We start from the raw sequence: 17,496 nt of genomic DNA on the forward strand, positions 1-17,496 counted from the left end.
GAGTCAACATATTTTTTGTTGGCTAGGTCCAGGGATGAGAGTCATCACCATGCCTGTGAGCTGAGTCCAAACATAGGTAACAATCCCACCTGTGAGCACTGACCAGGTGGGAGGGTCATATCACCTGGGAGCTGGGTCAGGAATATGTACCCATTGTTCTAAGCCTAGCTACGAGAGCCAAAATCTCTATTGTCTTGGTCCAGGTAGGAGAGTTATTACCTTAACCTGTGTTTTGGGCCCAGATATACATCACAATTTGAACTCTGGGCAGGAACCACGAAGAAAAGTCATATTATCTAGGTGTCCCCTGTGGGAGAGGTCCCGGTAGGAGAGTAACAACTTCTTGGTGCTAAGCCAAGTGAAATGATTCAGTGCCCCCTGTGGGCAGGGTCCACACAGGCGGGTAGAGTCACATCGCCTAGATGCTGAGTTCAGCAACATGTAAAAATATCCCCTTAGGGCAGGGCTCATGCAGGAGTGTCACATCTTCCAGGTGTTTGGTCCAGGCATATGTCACAATCCCTCCTGAAGGCCACACTTGGGCACAAAAGGAGAATTACACCACCAAAGGGATGGGCCCAGAGATGTCACAGTGCCTCTGTGGGTAGGGCCCAGGTCACATCACATGGATACAGGGCCCAGGGATATTTACAATCCCCACTGGGGCACGGCCCAGGGAAAACGTCATGAGCCACATCACCAGGTGCTGGGCCCAGTGATATATTAAAATCCCCTCTGAGGACAGCATCAAGGCAAGAGTTACATCATCTAGGTGCCTGTGCCAGGTATATGTCACAATTCTATTTGTGGGATTAGCCCAGACTAAAGTGGCAAATCACTCAGGTGCTAGGAAAAGGTATATGTCAAAATCACACCTGTGGGTGTGAACCAGAAAACATGTTACAACACCTGGTGCTGAAGCAGTGATATGTAAAAAGTATTTCTGTTGGCAGGGCCTAGGCAGAAAAATAACATCTCTTGGATGCTGGGCCCAGTGATATGTCACAATTACTTTTGTGGGCTGGGCCTAGGTAAAAAAGGAGGGTCATGTGGCCTAAGGGACTGGGTCCAGGGATATGTCACAATTCTCCTCGTGGGGAGGGCCCAGTCAGGAGAGTCACAGCACTTGGGTGCTGAGCTTAGAAATATGTCATGCCAGGCGCCGTGGCTCATGCCTGTAATCCCATCACTTCGGGAGGTCAAGGTGGGTGGATCATTTGAGGTCTGGAGTTTGAGACCAGCCTGACCAACATAGTAAAATCCTGACTCTACTAAAAACACAAAAAAATTAGCCAGGCATGGTGGTGCATGCCTGTAGTCACAGCAACTTAGGAGGCTGGGGCAGGAGAATCACTTGAACCTGGAAGACAGAGGTTGCAGTGAGCTGAAATCACACCACTGCGCTCCAGCCTGGGTGACAGAGCAAGACTGTGTCTGGGGGGGGAGAAAAAAGGAGTACGTCACAATGCCCTTTGTTGACAGGTCCCAGACAAAAGAGTCACATCACCTGATAGTTGGGGCCAGTGATATGTCACAATTATCCATGTGGGCAGGGCCCAGGAAGAAAAATTCACATCACCTGAATGCTGAGCCCATTGATATGTCAGAAGTCTTGCTGTAGGCAGACCCCATGTAGAAGAGGAGAATCACATGTCCTAGGTGCTGGGTGCAGTGTAATGTCACTATCTTTCTGAGAGCAGGGCCCAGGCACATCAATTACACCTATTAGGTTCTTGGCCAAGTATACGGCACAATTTTATTTGTGAACTGGACCCAGTCTGGAGAGTCAAATCACCACGTTGGGCAAAGGCATATGTCACAATAACACTGTGGAAAGGTCCAGTGATAAGTTCCACCATCCTGCACATGTCTTGACTCCAGGTAAAAGACTCATCATTGTGCTTATAATTTGGTCCCAGGTATATGGCACAATACAACCTGTGGGGAGGGAGAGGCCAGAAAAGACACATCACTTGGGTGCTGGTCCAGAGACACGTCACAATCCCCCTTGTAGGCAGGACCCTGGCAGAAGAGTCACATCACCTGGCTGCTGGGCCCAGTGATATATCAAAATCCCCCTTGTAGGCAGAGCTTAGGCAGGAAAGGAGACTCACTTCACCTAAGTAATTAGCCTAGACAGGTGTCACAGTGGCCCTCATGGGCACAGCCAAGGCAGGAGAGTGACATCACCCTGGTGCTGGGCTCAGCAATGGGTCACAATCTCTCCAGTGGGCAGGGACCCGGCAAGAAAGGGAATCCCATCCACCTAGGTGCTGGGCTAAGTGATATGTTCCAACGCTTCCTGTAGAAAGAACTCAGTCAGGAGAGTCACATTACGTGGGTGCAGTACCCAGCTAAATGTCACAGTGCACTCTAAGCACAGAGCCAAGGCAGTAGAATGAAGTCACATCACCTATGTAATGAACCCAGAAATAAGTCACAATGCTTTTTGTAGGCAGGGAGCAGGCAGGGGACTCACAGCACCTGGGTGGATGCTGGTCGCAGTGAAATGTAAAAATGCCCTTGGCAGGCAGGGCCCAGGAAGGAGTTTCACATTATTTAGGTGGGTGGTCCAGGTATATGTCACAATTTTATCTGTGGGCTGGGCCTGGAAAAGAGTCAGATCACTCAGGTTCTGGGCAAAGGTATATTTCCCAATCACACACTTGGGAATGTACAGAAATGAGTTTCACAGTTTCACACGAGTCCTGGCTTCATGTATGAGAGGCAACCCCTCCTGTGAGTGGGGTTCAAGTAAAGGAGATACAGTCTCAACAATGCACAAATCCATGCACGACAGCCCCAATCTCACCTGCAGATAGTGTTCTGATAGGGAACTCACAGCCTCACAGGTCTGCTGAATCATGGTTTGAGAGTCACCAAACCACCTGGAAACCAGATCCACATATGAGAGTAACAAATCCAACTTGCAACTGTTTTTATGTGTGAGATTAAGTGCCACATTCATAGGTTCTGTTTATGTGTAAGAATGAAGAGCCTGTCGGCTGGGTCTGCATATGAGAGTCACAATCTCAGCTGTTAGCTAGGCCCTGTTATCAACTCTCTGTATCACTGTAGGTCTTCCTATGATAGTCCTGAGTGTTGTAATGTTCTGTAAATTTTATACAAGTAAGAGGCCCAGGACATCACCTGTGGCCCTAAGCCTGGCTACAAAAGTCAAAATATCTCCCACTGGCTGTGTCCAGGTAAGAGAGTCATCATTGTGCCTGTGATCTGGACCCAGGTATATGCCACAATTTCACCTGTGGGCAGGAACAAGGCAGGAGAGTCACATCACCGATGATATGTCACAATGCCCACTGTAGACAGCGCACAGGCAGGAGAGTCACATCATCTGAATTCTTGGTTCAGCAATACATCAAAATCCCTTCTGTAAGTAGGGCCCAGGCAGCAAGAAGAGTCACATTACCTAGGTGCTGAGCCTGGCAATATGTCACAATGCTCCCCGATAGCAGGGCCCAGGAAAGAGCAGAGTCATATTGCACAGCTGATTGGCCCAGAAATTTGTCACAATCTCCACTGAGGGCAGGGCACAGGAAGAAAAGGAGAGTCACATTAACTAGGTGATGGGCCCAGCCAAATGTCACAATCTTTCCTGTAAGCAGGGCCCAAGCAGGATACTAGAATCACATTACATAGGTTATGGGCCCAGTGATATGTCACAATCCCTACTGAGACTAGAGTCCTGGAATGAGAGAAAAATTGCACCGCTTCTTTGATGTGCCCAGAGATATGCCACAATGACCCCTTTGGGCTTGCCCATGCAGAACACGAGAGTCACATCATCTAGGTGATAAACCCAGAGTCACATCACAATTTTTCCTGAAGGCAGGGCCAAGGCAGGAGAGTCACATCACCTAGGTTCTTGGCCCAGCAATATGTCACAATCCCTTCTAAATGTACAAGCAGGAAACAAGAGTCACATAACTTAGGTACTGGGCACAGAAATATGCCACAATCCCCAATGGAGGCCAAGACAAGGCAAGTCAGTAGAGTCACATCACATAGGTGATAAGTCCAAAGATATGTCACAATGTACCCTGTGGTAAGGCCCAGGCTGGAGAGTTACATCACCTAGGAACTTGGTCCAGTTATATGCCACAGTCCCAACAGTTGGCTGAGTTCAAACAAATTGTAAAATAAATTAGGTGCTGTGTGATAGTATACGCCACAATCACACCTGCGGGAAGGTTCAGGAATAAATTTCACAATTCTACATATTTCCCAGCTTTAGGTCTGAGAGTCAACACCTCTTGTGAGTTGCATCCAAATACATGAGACACAGTCTTAACATCGGACAGGATCCGTGCATGAGAGCTCCATCTCCACCTGCAAACAGAGTCCCCATAAGATAGGCACAGCCTCACCAGGGTGCTGAATCTTGGTCTCAGAGTCACTATCCTACCTATTGACCAGATGCATGTATGTGAGTCAAACTTTCAACTTTTCATTGCCTCTGGGCATGAGATTCAGAACCTCAACAGTGAGCTGTGTCTATATGGGAGAGTGACCATCCTTATTGTTGGCTGGATATGCATAGGAGATTCACAATTTCCTCTATGTTTTTGGCTCTGTTATGGCACTCTTTGTACCATCTGAGATCTTCACACAACATGCTTGAGAGTGGAATTCTGCTCTGAGAACTTTATGTTTTTATGGATCCAAGATCTTACCCGTTACCCTGAGCCCAGGCAGAAGTCAACATAATTTCTCTTGTCTGGTTCCAGCTATGAGAGTCATCACCATGTTTGTGAGCTGGGTCCAGAAATGAGTCACAATCTTACCTGTGGTCAGATCTGCATATAACAGTCACAATTTCAACTGTGAACTGTGTCCACAAGGCAAAGTCAGGATGTCACTAGTGGGATCTGCCCACATGTGTGGGTGACAATTCTTACTGTCAGCTGGCTATGGGTATGAGAATAAGTCTCAACTTTGTATTGGGCTGTGTTGACACTCTCTGTACCACCACAGGGCATTATACTGTATGTGATTTTATGTTGTATGTGTTGTGATTTTTTTTGTGACCTTTGTACAAGTAGAAAACCCAGAACCATCCCCATTTTCCCAAGCGTAACAATGAGAGTCAACGTCTCTTCTGTTAGCTTGGTTCAAGTGTAAGAGACAACACTGTGCCTGTGAGTTAGTCAAGAAATGACTTCCCTTTGACCTGTGGCCAAATCCACATACGACAGTCACGATTCCAACTGTGGTCTGCATCCATATGTGAGATTTATAACCTCACCAGTGGGCTGTGTCTAGGTTTAAGGGTGACAATCCCATTGTTGGCTGGGTGCACCTATGGGAGTCACAATCTCACCTGCGTGTTGGACCATGTTATGACACAGCTTATACCACCCAAGGGCTTTGTAAAATATTTGTGTCATAATCTCCCATGACCTTTTATAAGAAAACCCAGAACTTTACCTGTGTCCCTAAGTCTAGCCAGAAGAGTAAAAAATCTGTTGTTTTGGTTGAGTCTATGTATGATAGTCATTATCATGTCCACTACCTGGGCCTGGGTATATGTAAAAATTTCACCTCTGGGTGTGGATGAGGCAAGAGTCACATCACCTGAATTCTGGGCCAGGAATATGTCAACATTCTTCTTGTGTGCAGTGCCATAGCAGGAAAGCCACATCGCCTGAGTGCTGGGCTTAGTGAGATGTTACAACGCCTTCTGTGGACATAAAATGATAGTCACGTCACTTATATATTGGGTCCAGAAATATGTCACAATTCCCACTGTTGGCATGGCCCAGGCAGAAGAGCCACATCATTTGGGTGCAGGATCCAGCGATATGTTACAATCCTTACTGGAAGCAGGACCCAGGCAGAAGGGAAGAATCATGTCACCTAGGGGATGGGTCTAAAAATATATCACAATTTACCCTGCGGACAAGGTTCAGGCAGAAAAAGATGGTAACATAACCCAGGTGATAGATCTGGAGATATGTCCAAATTTCCCCTAAGAAAAGGGCCAAGACAGGAGAGTAATATTGCCAAGGTGTATGGCCCAAATATATTTCACTGTCTCATTTTTTGGTGTTATCCAGGCAAAATAATCAAATCTCACAAGCTGGGCAAAGGTATATGTCAGAGTCACACCTGTAGGAATGTCCAGAGATTAGATTCACAATCTCACATTGGTCCCAACACCAGGTATGGGAGTAAACACTTGTGAGTTGGGTACAAGTTTGCAAGTCAGAATCTCAGTGGTGACCTGGATTCCTGCATGAGGGCCCCAAGACCCCTGCAGACTTTTTCCTGATAGAATAGTAACAGCCTCACACATGTGCTGAATATTTGAGAGTCATCATCTTTTTTTGTGGAACAGATTCACGTATGAGAGTCACAGTTCCAACTTTTGACTGTCTCTGAGCTTAAGATTCAGAAGCTCAGCAGTGACTGAGCTGTGTCCATGTGGCAAAGTGACAATCCTGACTGTTGGCTGTGCCTATGAGAGTCACCATCCCACCTGTGTGCTGAGCCCTGTTATGACACTGTCTGTGCCACTCAGGAACTTTATAAAATATGCACGAGTGTTGTAATCTCTGATCTTTCTACAAGTAAAAGACCCAGTAAATTGCCTATTTCCATAGCCTATTTAGAAGAGTCAAAATATTTTCTACTGTCTTGGTCCAGGTAAGAGACTCATCATTATGCCTGTGAGTTGGGCTTATGTATATGTCACAATCTCACATATGGGCAGGGACCAGGCAGAAGTTCACATCACCTGAGTGCTAGGCAAGGAATATGCCAATATTTCCCATGTGAGCAGGGCCCAGGAGGAGAGTTAAATCAACTGGGATCTTGGCTCCATGATATGTAACAATTTCTTTTAGGCATAGCCTGGGCAGGAAAGGAGAGTCACATCACATAGGTGCTGGGCACAGCAATATGTCTCAATGTCCCCTTTAATTATGGCTTAGGCTGGGGAGCAGAGTCATGTCACCTAGTTTATGGGCTCAGTAATACGTCACAATCTTCAGTGGGGCTCGGCCCAACCGGCAGTGTAGAGTCACATCTCCTAGGTAATGAGCCCAGAGATCTGTCACAATGCCTTCTGTAAGCTGGGCCTAGAAAGATAGGGAGAGTCACATCACTAGGTGATTGGCCCAGAGATATGTAACAATTTCTCCTGAAGGCAGAGCCCAGGCAGGAACATCACATCACCTATGTAGCCCAAGTATATGTCACAATTTCAACTGTAGACTGGGCCCAGGCAAAAATGTAAAAGCAATCAGGTGCTAGGAAAAGGTATATGTCACAACCATACCTGAAGAAAGATCCAGAAATAAAATTTCTAATCCTGCACATGTCCCAGCTGGAGGTTTGTGAGTCAACACCTCCTGTGAGTTGAGCCTACACATGCAATTCACAATCTCAACAGTGGACAGGATCCATACATAAGAGCCTCAACTCCACCTGCGCACAGTGTCTTAGTAGGGCAGACACACCCTAGCAGGAGTGCTGAAGTTTTGTCCAAGAGCTGAGGCAGGAGAATCGCTTGAACCTGGGAGGCGAAGGTTGCAGTGTGCTGAGATCGTGCCACTGCACTCCAGCCTGAGTGACAGAGTGAGAATCTGTCTCAAAAAAAAAAAAAAAAAAGTTATAATTTTACCTGTCAATCAAATCCCCATATGAGAGTCACAATTCCAAATTTGACTGCTACCAGGTGTGAGATTGAGAACCTCAAGAGTGGGCTGTATGCATGCATTGAGGGTGAAAATCTTAATGACTGGCTGGGTATGCCTAGGGGAGTCACAATTTCACATGTGCACTGGCCTGTGACAACATCTTTGTACCACCCAAGGTCTTTATAAAATATGCATGAGTGTCCTAATAGTCCGTGACCTCTCTATATGTAGAATACCCAGAAGCATACCTGTTGTAATAAGCCTAAGAGCAAAAATCTCTTATTGGCTGGGTCCACGTATGACACTTATCATCATGCCTGTGAGCTGGACCTAGGTATATGTCACAATCCCATCAGTGGGCAGGAACCAGGTAGGTGAGTCACGTTACCTTGGTTCTGTGCCAGGGATATGTCACAATACCCACTGTAGGCAGAATGCAGGCAGGCGAGTGACATCATGTGGGTGCTTGGCCCAGTGATGTCTTAATCTTTTCTGTAGAAAAGGCCCAGGCAGGAAGAGAAAGTCTTATTATCTACATGATGGGCCCAGTGATTGTCACAATCCCCCTTGTAATCAGGGCCCAGACAGGAGAGAAGAGTCATATTGCCTAGACAAAGGGCCTGGTGACATGTCACAATCTTCACTTGGGGCAGGACAAAAAGAGAAGGGTCACATTATCCATGTGATGGGCTCAGAAATATGTTACAATGTTGCTTGTAGACAGGTCCTAGTGAACAGAAGTCAGTCATATTCCTAAGTGATTAACCCAAAGGTATGTCACAATACCTCTTAAAGGCAGGACCCAAGAAATAGAGTCAAAGACTGGGTGTGGTGGCTCACGCCTGTAATCCCAGCACTTTGGGAGGCTGAGATGGGCAGATCGCTTAAGGTCAGGAGTTCAGGACCAGCCTGGCCAATATGGTAAAACCCTGTCTCTACTAAAAATACAAAAATTAGCCAGGCATGGTGGTGTGCACCTGTAATCCCAGCTACTCGAGAGGCTGAGGCAGGAGAATCACTTGAACCCGGGAGGCGGAGGTTGCAGTGAGCTAAGGTCACGCCACTGAACTCCAGCCTGGGTGACAGAGCAAGACTGTCTCGGGAAAAAAAAAAAAAAAAAGAATATATTACATGAGTCCCCTAGACCTAGAAGGTGCTGCTGAGGTTAACACTGCACAGGGCATGAGAGGCATATTAGTCTTCCATTGCTCCGTAACAGGTCACCAGAAAATTAGTGGCTAGGAACACACCCATTTATTAGCTCATGGTTCTGTAGAACTTATGGTTCAGAGTCCGGCAGGCTCCACTGGGCTCTCTGTTTTAGTTTTCAAAATGCTGAAGTCAGAGTATCAACCAGGCTGGGCTCTCATCTAGAGGTGCTGGGAAGAACCCATTTCTAAACCCATTCTGGTTGTTGCCAATTTCCAATTCCTCATGGTTGTAGGACTGGGATCCTTGTTCCCTTGCTCACTGCTAGCTAGGACCCACTCTCTGTAAGTAGATGTTTCCCCACATTTTTCTCAAATTGTCCCTCCATCTTCCAAGTCAGCAAAAGCACATCGCATTTCCCTCCTACTTTGAATCTCTGACTTAGAGAAAGCTCTATGCTCTCAAAGTCCTGCATAGTTAGGCCAGGCCGACCTGGATAATCTTCCTATCTTGAAACATAACACAATCACGGGACTGAAATCCCATCATATTCAGAAGTTCCCGAGATTTGGACATTTTTGGGGAATTTTAGAAATTCTGTCTACTACAAGAGCTAGGACTCAAAAAAGAGGCTTGGAATCCTAACTGGCAGGTCTTTGACAGCAGCCAAAAATCCAAATGAGACTTCAGTGAGGGTAAAAGTGGGTCTGAATTCTGATTACCCACCAGGAGGTTTGCCTTTGCACTGCTTGAGTGCACACATTTGTAAAAGGTCTCACACCCACTCCGTTATTTCTTTGATCTCCTAGGGCATTCTGATGGTCATAGTAATTTTGAAGGCCAGGCTCCTCCTTCCTCTGAATTGGGTCAGTGAACCTTCTTGCTGTCCCCATGAAGGGTCCCTGTTATGTTCCATGACAGCCCAGATCTGGAACTCAGTCCAAACAAGCCTGTAATCCCAGCAATTTGGGAGGCTGAAGCGGGTGGATCACCTGAGATCAGGAGCTGAAGACCAGCCTGGCCAACATGGCAAAACCCTGTCTCTAGAAAAAATACAAAAATTAGCCGGGCACGGTGGTACGTTCCTGTAGTCCCAGCTACTCAAGAGACTGAGGCAGGAGAATTGCTTAAACCTGGGAGGCGGAGGTTGCAGTGAGCCGAGGTCATGCCATTGCACTCCAGCCTACACAACAAGAGGGATACTCCGTCAAAAAAAAAAAAAAAAGAGTGTTTTACCATTTATTAGGAGGGCAAAAGTTTTATTTTCATCCATATTTGCATTGTATTTTAATGCACAGCAGGAACTTATAAGAGAAAACCCAGAAAAGTAATTAGGGTAAGTCTGGGCGCTGTGGCTCACGCCTGTAATCCCAGCACTTTGGGAGGCTTAGGCGGGGGGATCACCTGAGGTCAGGGGTTTGAGACCAGTCTGGCCAACATGGTGAAACTCTGTCTCTATTAAAAATACAAAAAGTTGGCTGGGCATGATGACAGGCGCCTGTAATCCCAGCTACTCAGGTCCCTGAAGTAGGAGAATCTCCTGAACCCAGGAGGCAGAGGTTGCAATAAGCCAAGATTACACCATCGTACTCCAGCATGGGTGAAAAGAGCAGGACTCCATCTGTCTCAAAAAAAAAAAAAAAAAAAAAAAGAATAGAATAATCACACCTGCAAAAAGTAAGTGGATTAGCTTTACATAACAAACTTTAAAGGTGAGGACTGGCCAGGCTCCGTCACTCTCCAGCTCACTCAAAAAAACTAACAATTATCAAGGGTAAGAAATAGAAAAGGGAAGGCCCAGCTCCAGCTAGTTTCCTCCCTCCCCATGAGGCTATTTTTTTTGCCAGTTTTGTATCGACAAGAAGAAAATGGAGTGAGAATGAGATCTGTACCCTTCGGGACTCTGGCAGTGAGAAACAAAGTAGAATATGAGATATGCTTAAATATCCTAGAGAAAGATTTCTAGGTTAAGATTTGAAATGCTCCAAAAACTTGTGTGGTGTTAATGAAATGACTCAACCTCTGGGTGTCAGTTTCCTAACCTGTAAAATGGGGATCTATGCCTACTTCATCAAATTGTTGCCAGAGTTAAATTCTTTTTTTTGAGACAGAATCTCGCTCTGTCGCGCAGGCTGGAGTAAAGTGGCACAGGCGTGAGCCACCGCACCCAGCCTAAATTCACTAATATTTAAAAATGGTGGTTACTTCAAGTGTCCACATTATTAATAAAATAGTATCAGTGGCTGGGTGCAGTGGCTCATGCCTGTAATCCCAGCACTTTGGGAGGCCGAGGCAGACGGATCATCTGAGGTCAGGAGTTCGAGACCAGCCTGGCCAAAATGAGGAAACCCTGTCTCTACTAAAAATACAAAAATTAGCTGGGCATGGTAGTGGTGGGCACCTATGGTCTTAGGTACTCCAGGAGGCTGAGGTAGGAGAATCACTTGAACCCAGGAGGCAGAGGTTGCAGTGAGCCAAGATCCTGCCACTGCACTCCAGCCTGGGCAACAGAGCAAGACTCTGTGTCAAACAAAACAAAACAAAACAAAAAGGTATCAGACTTCAAAATATATAAAAGAGATAATATTGATGAGACCAAAGACACAATTCCCAGATTCATAAAGAGTCCAGGAATATCCGAATGAGAAGACTGACAAGTAAGTTGAATTCTTCACAGCTCCACTGGAGAGAATGAGCATGGGGGCTCCAGCAAGATAAGTACCTGGCCAATGTCCAGTCACTAGTCTAGTAAGGGTAGAATCCCTAAAGACCCTGGGAAATACAGTTAAACAACAGGCTAACAGGAAAAAAAGTGGAAAAACCACACAACCCAGCAGATACTACCAGGAATGGGAGAGCAGAGGAGGGTCAGAGCCACAAAATCTAACCAGAAGACACCAAATTGCAAGGAGCTCCTGCTCCGTGCACAGCAGCTGTGGCTGCATCAGGACCAGTCTTCTCAGACAGCTGCCGTGAGATGGCTGACAGCACAGTGTCTTTGCAGCCACACACCAAACAGCAGTGCATCTAAACACAGGTCCCAAGACTCCTCTCCGTTAATCCTCATTTTAAAATGATGTGTAGGTTCACATTACAACATTCCCTTTCAACACTTGTGAGCAAGTGTAATCAGACACCCTTACCTAAAGAGGGAACAGGGAGTAGGGTGAGAATACTGAGGGATAGGGGAGGGATGCAAGCACTTTACCACACAGACTGTCACTAAGGGCCTTACTTTTAAAAAGAGCAGCACCTGGCTGGCGTGGTGGCTCACGCCTGTAACCCCAGCAGGTTGGGAGGCCAAGGAGGGTGGATCACCTGAGGTCAGGAGTTTGAGACCAGCCTGGCCAACATCATGAAGCCTTGTCTCTACTAAATATACAAAAATTAGCCAGGCGTGATGGCAAATGCCTGTAAAGCAAGCTACTTGGGAGGCTGAGGCAGGAAAATTGTGTGAACCCGGGAGGCGGAGTTTGCAGTGAGCCGAGATTGCACCACTTCACTCCAGCCTGGGTGACAGAATGAGACTCCGTCTCAAAGAAAAAAAAAAAAAGACTAGAGCCCCAGTATTGTGCTGTCATCTCCCTATACTTCCTCATCTTGCCACCTGCATAGATGACACATGGTTTCTCTTCCTTTCTTTACAAAGGCAGTGATGAATCCAGGTGTAATTAATCCTGAAGTGGTAAATTCTTCACAAGTTTCACAAGTACAGTAATAGATTTCCATGGTCACAATCATGTTTTCCCATTTTTTTTGATAGTGTACCACATTCAGAAATCACAAATGAAAAACTATTGGAATGTGTGACATGAATGAACTATCACTTTCCTGTAGATTAACACCCGGGTTATTACAGATTAGATATAAAAACAAGAAAGCTTGTACCAACTTTCTGAAAGTAACTTTCTTTTTTTTTTTTTTTCTGAGATGGAGTCTTGCTCTGTCGCCCAGGCTGGAGTGCAGTGGTGCAACCTCAGATCACTGCAACCTCCACCTCCTGCCTCAGCCTCCCATGTAGCTGAGATTACAGGCACACACCACCATGCCCAGCTAATTTTTGTATTTTTAGTAGAGATGGGGTTTCACCATGTTGGCCAGGCTGGTCTCAAACTCCTGGCCTCAGGTGATCCACCTGCCTTGGCCTCCCAAAGTGCTGGGATTACAGGTGTGAGCCACTGTGCCCCGCCAAAAGTAACTGTTTCTGAGTACTTAGTATTTTAGGGACATCAATTATTAAGAGGCTACATGGAAGCAGAAGTGCTCCTGGATGTTTCCACTATCTAGACAGAACATTTCAACAGATCAGTCCCAGCAAGTTCAGTTACATCCCTGACTGCAGAAGGTCATGAGCTTTCCATCCAAAGCAGAGATGTTAAACCTCACAGGTTCAAATGCCTTCCAAATGATCTACACCTTGAAAGTTGCTCCCACAAAGCTGGAGTGCCATCTGTTCCAGAGAGAGCTGGTCACCATCTATGTCTTTGAGACACTGGCCAGTCAGGTCTAAGGTGAGATGAAGCCATGATCACATGTGTAAAATATCAAAACAATCATTACCTTTAGGTTGATTTTTGGAGGCCTAGCCCCTTAAATGGGTTGGTAAAAATGGCCCACCCAGACACATGCCTGGAAACACTGGGGCTTTCTCCTCTGCTTTTAGCAGATCCCGGGTAAGCCAATAATTACTCTCCCTCATGTCTCGACTTCTACTTCCACGAAAAAGGGGTCAGTGAGGTTGACATTTTCACCAAACCACAGCCCATGTTACCCATTGCAAAGCTCAAGTTGTTTACGGGCGGCCCAGGCAGCAAATTTCTCCCAAATGCTGCTGAACTGGCGCTCTGCCTGGAGTAAGCAGAGGCCGGTGGCACAATGTACAATGTCTCAGACAGCCATCAGGCCAGTTTCTGTAGTAGTTTAGGAAAGCAGGCGGCTCCATGGGCTGAAGGAGGCGCGATGCCATGGAAAGACCAGCGGATAAGGATAAAGAGAGGAAGAGCTGCTCAGCCGGAGGTAGGACCTGCCAGATTTGGGCAAAAGCCCAGATTTATCCCTTATATCTCTCTCCAAACTCACTCCCCATGGAGACAGGGCAGCAGGGGGTGAGCGGGCAGCACTGCTTTGCCAGGTCCACACCACCCTGCCCCTCCCACTGAGCCCGGTGCCTGCTGGAATTGTAGTCCTGCAGCCAGGCGACCAGAGAGCCGGGAGCCGTTAAGAGACTACAACGTCCCCGCACGCCCGGCAAGGTGCGCAGCGCCCTGCCTCTCTTTCTTCTTCTTTCTTCTTTCTTCTTCTTCTTCTTCTTCTTCTTTTTTTTTGTTTTTTTTGAGACGGAGTCTCCCTCTGTCGCCCAGGCTGGAGTGCAGTGGCGCGATCTCGGCTCACTGCAACCTCCGCCTCCGGGGTTCAAGACTGCCTCAGCCTCCCGAGTAGTTGGGACTACAGGCGCCCGCCACCACGCGCGGCTAATTTTTTGTATTTTTAGTAGAGACGGGGTTTCACCGTGTTAGCCAGGATAGTCTCGATCTCCTGACCTCGTCATCCGCCCGCCTCGGCTTCCCAAAGAGCTGGGATTACAGGCGAAAATCACCGCGCCCTGCCGCCCTGCCTCTCTTTCTAAGGCTATGCCCAAACCCCGAGCCCGGAGCATGCCGGGATTGTAGTCCTGCAGTCCTGCAACCTAGGGACTGCGAGCGGTTAAGAGACTACATCTCTCAGCATGTCTAGCTAGGCGCGCACCGCCGTGTCCCCAGGGCTTCGCACCGCCCCCAGACTTGCGCATGCTGGGATTGTAATACTGTCGCCTTGCCACCAACGGGCTAGGAGCGGTTAAGAGACTACAGCTCCCAGGATGTACGGTGATGGCACCCGTTTGGACTCCGCCCCTCTGCGCGTCTAGAGCTGTTCTCCCGTGCGGAGGGGATCCTGGCTGTTCCCAAATCTCGCCTGCCTGCGAGGAGCCAGCGTGCCCCGGGCAGCTGATCTCAACCTGTGATTGTGACATCACCCCTACCTGAGGAAGCCTCTTTCAGCCTGCTCAAGGTTGCCGTAGTTAGGTTTACCCTCCCTTCCTTCCCTCACCCCGTCCTTTCCCTCATCCCTGCCGCTTCCTCTGTCCCACGCGGCTTTCAGAGATGCATAGTGCAGCCCCTCGGTAAAGGTGCAGCTAATGGCCCGTGGGCCTAGCAGTTGTCAGGCCTTTTGGGAGCCCATGATGGGAGCTCCCTGGTAAGTGAAACCGTCAATTAACTGCCTAAAATGACAATACCCCGTCTCTGGTATCTTTGCACTTGCCTCTTCAAAGCCACCTTTTCCTTTTCTCTCTCTCTGGACTGTCACAGATCCTCCTCTGTACCCCAAGAACACCCCATTGGATTTCCAGGCTGGCTGCTTGGCCTACACACCTGGGTCAGGCCTCTCGCAGGGATGCGCCTGCCACTGTAATAAAGAGGAGAAAACGTCACACGGGAAAGGCCTGACTCCTTCGTACAATCAGAATACTCAACTGCACAGAGAAGGGACCCCTTTAAGCCACTTTGGGAGCCACATCCACCACTCTGTGACTCCCACACAGGCTGGTTCCCAGGTATCAGGTGTCCTAGTGTTAACACGGGCCAAAAGGACAAAACAGGACCCTAGGTCCTTCCCAAAACATTAGGAAAGTTTGTGCACTGAGGTAATGTACAATGTCTTTTTGCCCTGAATAGGGCTCCCTTAAAAACTCTTTTAATAATCATTTTTAAATATCTCTCTGGAACCACTTTTAGTAATTTGCTGAAGGAACATAAAAGTAATTACCTTAATTCATGTTTTTCTTTTAGTTTTTCAGATTAACTAAGTAATTCATACTGTACATTTCTGAAATTGAAGTACGCACAGCTTCAATTCTGTGCAGGGAGGATGCAACAGGAGAGAATATCCTGGGCACATCTTTCTGGAGAATCATTTTTACTACAAGATTTGTAAGAAACAAATTTATTTCCAAGGTAAGAAATTAAAACTCTAAAACAAGGCTAGAAAGTCATCTGCCTTTAATAACCCTTAGTCATCTGTGCCTGATATGTGAGACTTTCTCCAAGATAAATCTCTCAAGGATAACCTATTTTCCATCATTATAATTAGTAAAAATTAGAAATTTTAGAAAGTCAATTGGAAGCCCTGTCCTGCCAGTTTCTTAAATCACAATGTGGCCTTTGTACGATTTTACTTGGATTTTCTTTTTGGAATCTGTTGACTGCTTGGGTATAAAATGTGGGGTTTTGACAAATTTTTGCGAGTTTTCAGCTATTAGTTGTTACTTTTGCACCCCATTTAATTTTTCTGTCCCTTCACTCTTTCTAGGACACAATCTGCCCACAGATTGTAAGACTCTGTTCATTTTCTTCAAACTTTTTTTACTCTTTTTTTCAGATTGAATAGTTTCAATTGTTCTGTCTTTTTCTAATCTATGAATCAACCTAAAAGTACTATTTAAAATTTCATTATCTTTCTATTTGGTTCTTTTTAATAATGTGCATTTCTCTGCTGAGATTCCACATGTATTCATTCATTATGAGAATTTTTTTTCTTCACCCCATGACTATAGTTTTAATAGCTGCTCTCAAATACTTGACTGCTGATAACAACATCTTGGACATTTTGGGGATAGCTTCTAATGCCTATGTTTTATCTTGTGTATGGATAACATTTTTGTGTTTCTTCTCATGTCTCTTAAATTTTAAAATTGTATTTTAAAAACTGTAAATAATACTTACAGAGACTCTGGATCCTGTTGTATTCCTCTGAAGAGTGTTGTTAATTTTTGAAGAGGGAGTTAATTTGGCTGGATTCAAATTCAAATGCCTGTCTCCCTTTCAGTGGGCGCAGCTAAAATTATCATTCGCTTCTTATCCCCACATATATCATATGTATGATATATAGATGTGTGTTTCTATATAATATATGACATCGTATCCAGATTTTACCATTATTTGTAAGAGTAGTGTTCAACAAGCTACTCCACTATCACTGAAAGCCAAAACCTCAATTTTATATTCTTTTTGGATTTTACATAAATGACATTATATAGTATGTATACTTTTACATATACTTTCTTTTGTACATCATATTTGTAATATTCATCAATCCTGCTGTAGATATGTAAGTACTGAGATTACAGGCATGAGCCAACGTGCTCAGCCTAAAATATTTTAGGAGGTTAAGGTGGGAGGATCACTTGTGGCTGGGAATTTTAGACCAGCCTGGGCAATAGAGTGAGACCCTCTCTCTACAAAAAAATTAAAAATTAGCCAGGCACGGTGGCATGTGCCTGTTATTCCAGCTACTCAGAAGACTGAGGCAGAAAGATCAGTTGAGCCCATGAGTTCAAGGCTACAGGAAGCAATGATTGCACTCCTGCACTCCCGTCTGGGTAACAGAGCAAGACTCTGTCTCTTAAAAAATAATATAAAAATTTAAAATAATTTTATACATTATGTTAAAATACACATAAAATTAACTATTTTAACCATTTTAAAGGTTTCCATTGAGATGAATTAGGTACACTCATTATTTTGCTACCATCATTCCATATATAAAAAGCATATTCCATTTTTTGAAACTGAAACTGTACCCATTAAACAACTCCTTATTCTCCCTGTAGCCCCTGGGAAACACCCTCCTACTTTGTGTTTTCTATGAA

At 45.9% G+C, this 17,496-nt stretch overlaps 1 protein-coding gene and 1 long non-coding RNA gene across 3 annotated transcripts in view; one reads left to right on the top strand and one right to left on the bottom strand.

Annotated features, from left to right (window-relative positions):
* Positions 1-1,727: 1,727 nt before the first annotated feature.
* On the bottom strand, positions 1,728-11,037 carry LOC117981004 (uncharacterized). The gene is made up of 5 exons (XR_008625939.1): positions 7,301-11,037; positions 6,977-7,100; positions 5,596-5,701; positions 2,813-4,350; positions 1,728-1,938 (listed from the first exon to the last, which is right to left on the bottom strand). It is a non-coding gene; the product is annotated as an uncharacterized LOC117981004 (long non-coding RNA).
* A 1,530-nt stretch (positions 11,038-12,567) lies between these two features.
* ZNF736 (zinc finger protein 736) overlaps positions 12,568-17,496 on the top strand; it is a 47,280-nt gene continuing 42,351 nt past the window's right edge. The window contains exons 1-2 of one of the 2 annotated variants that reach the window (XM_063605748.1): positions 12,568-14,858; positions 15,638-15,802. The gene's annotated coding sequence lies outside the window, so the exon portion shown is untranslated. Of the gene's footprint in view, positions 14,859-15,325; positions 15,493-15,637; positions 15,803-17,496 lie in introns of those variants that run through there. The other variant, XM_055114982.2, reaches the window with a different exon arrangement.

Source organism: Pan paniscus, chromosome 6 (genome assembly GCF_029289425.2).
Source record: "Pan paniscus chromosome 6, NHGRI_mPanPan1-v2.0_pri, whole genome shotgun sequence".
Taxonomy (NCBI): domain Eukaryota; kingdom Metazoa; phylum Chordata; class Mammalia; order Primates; family Hominidae; genus Pan; species Pan paniscus.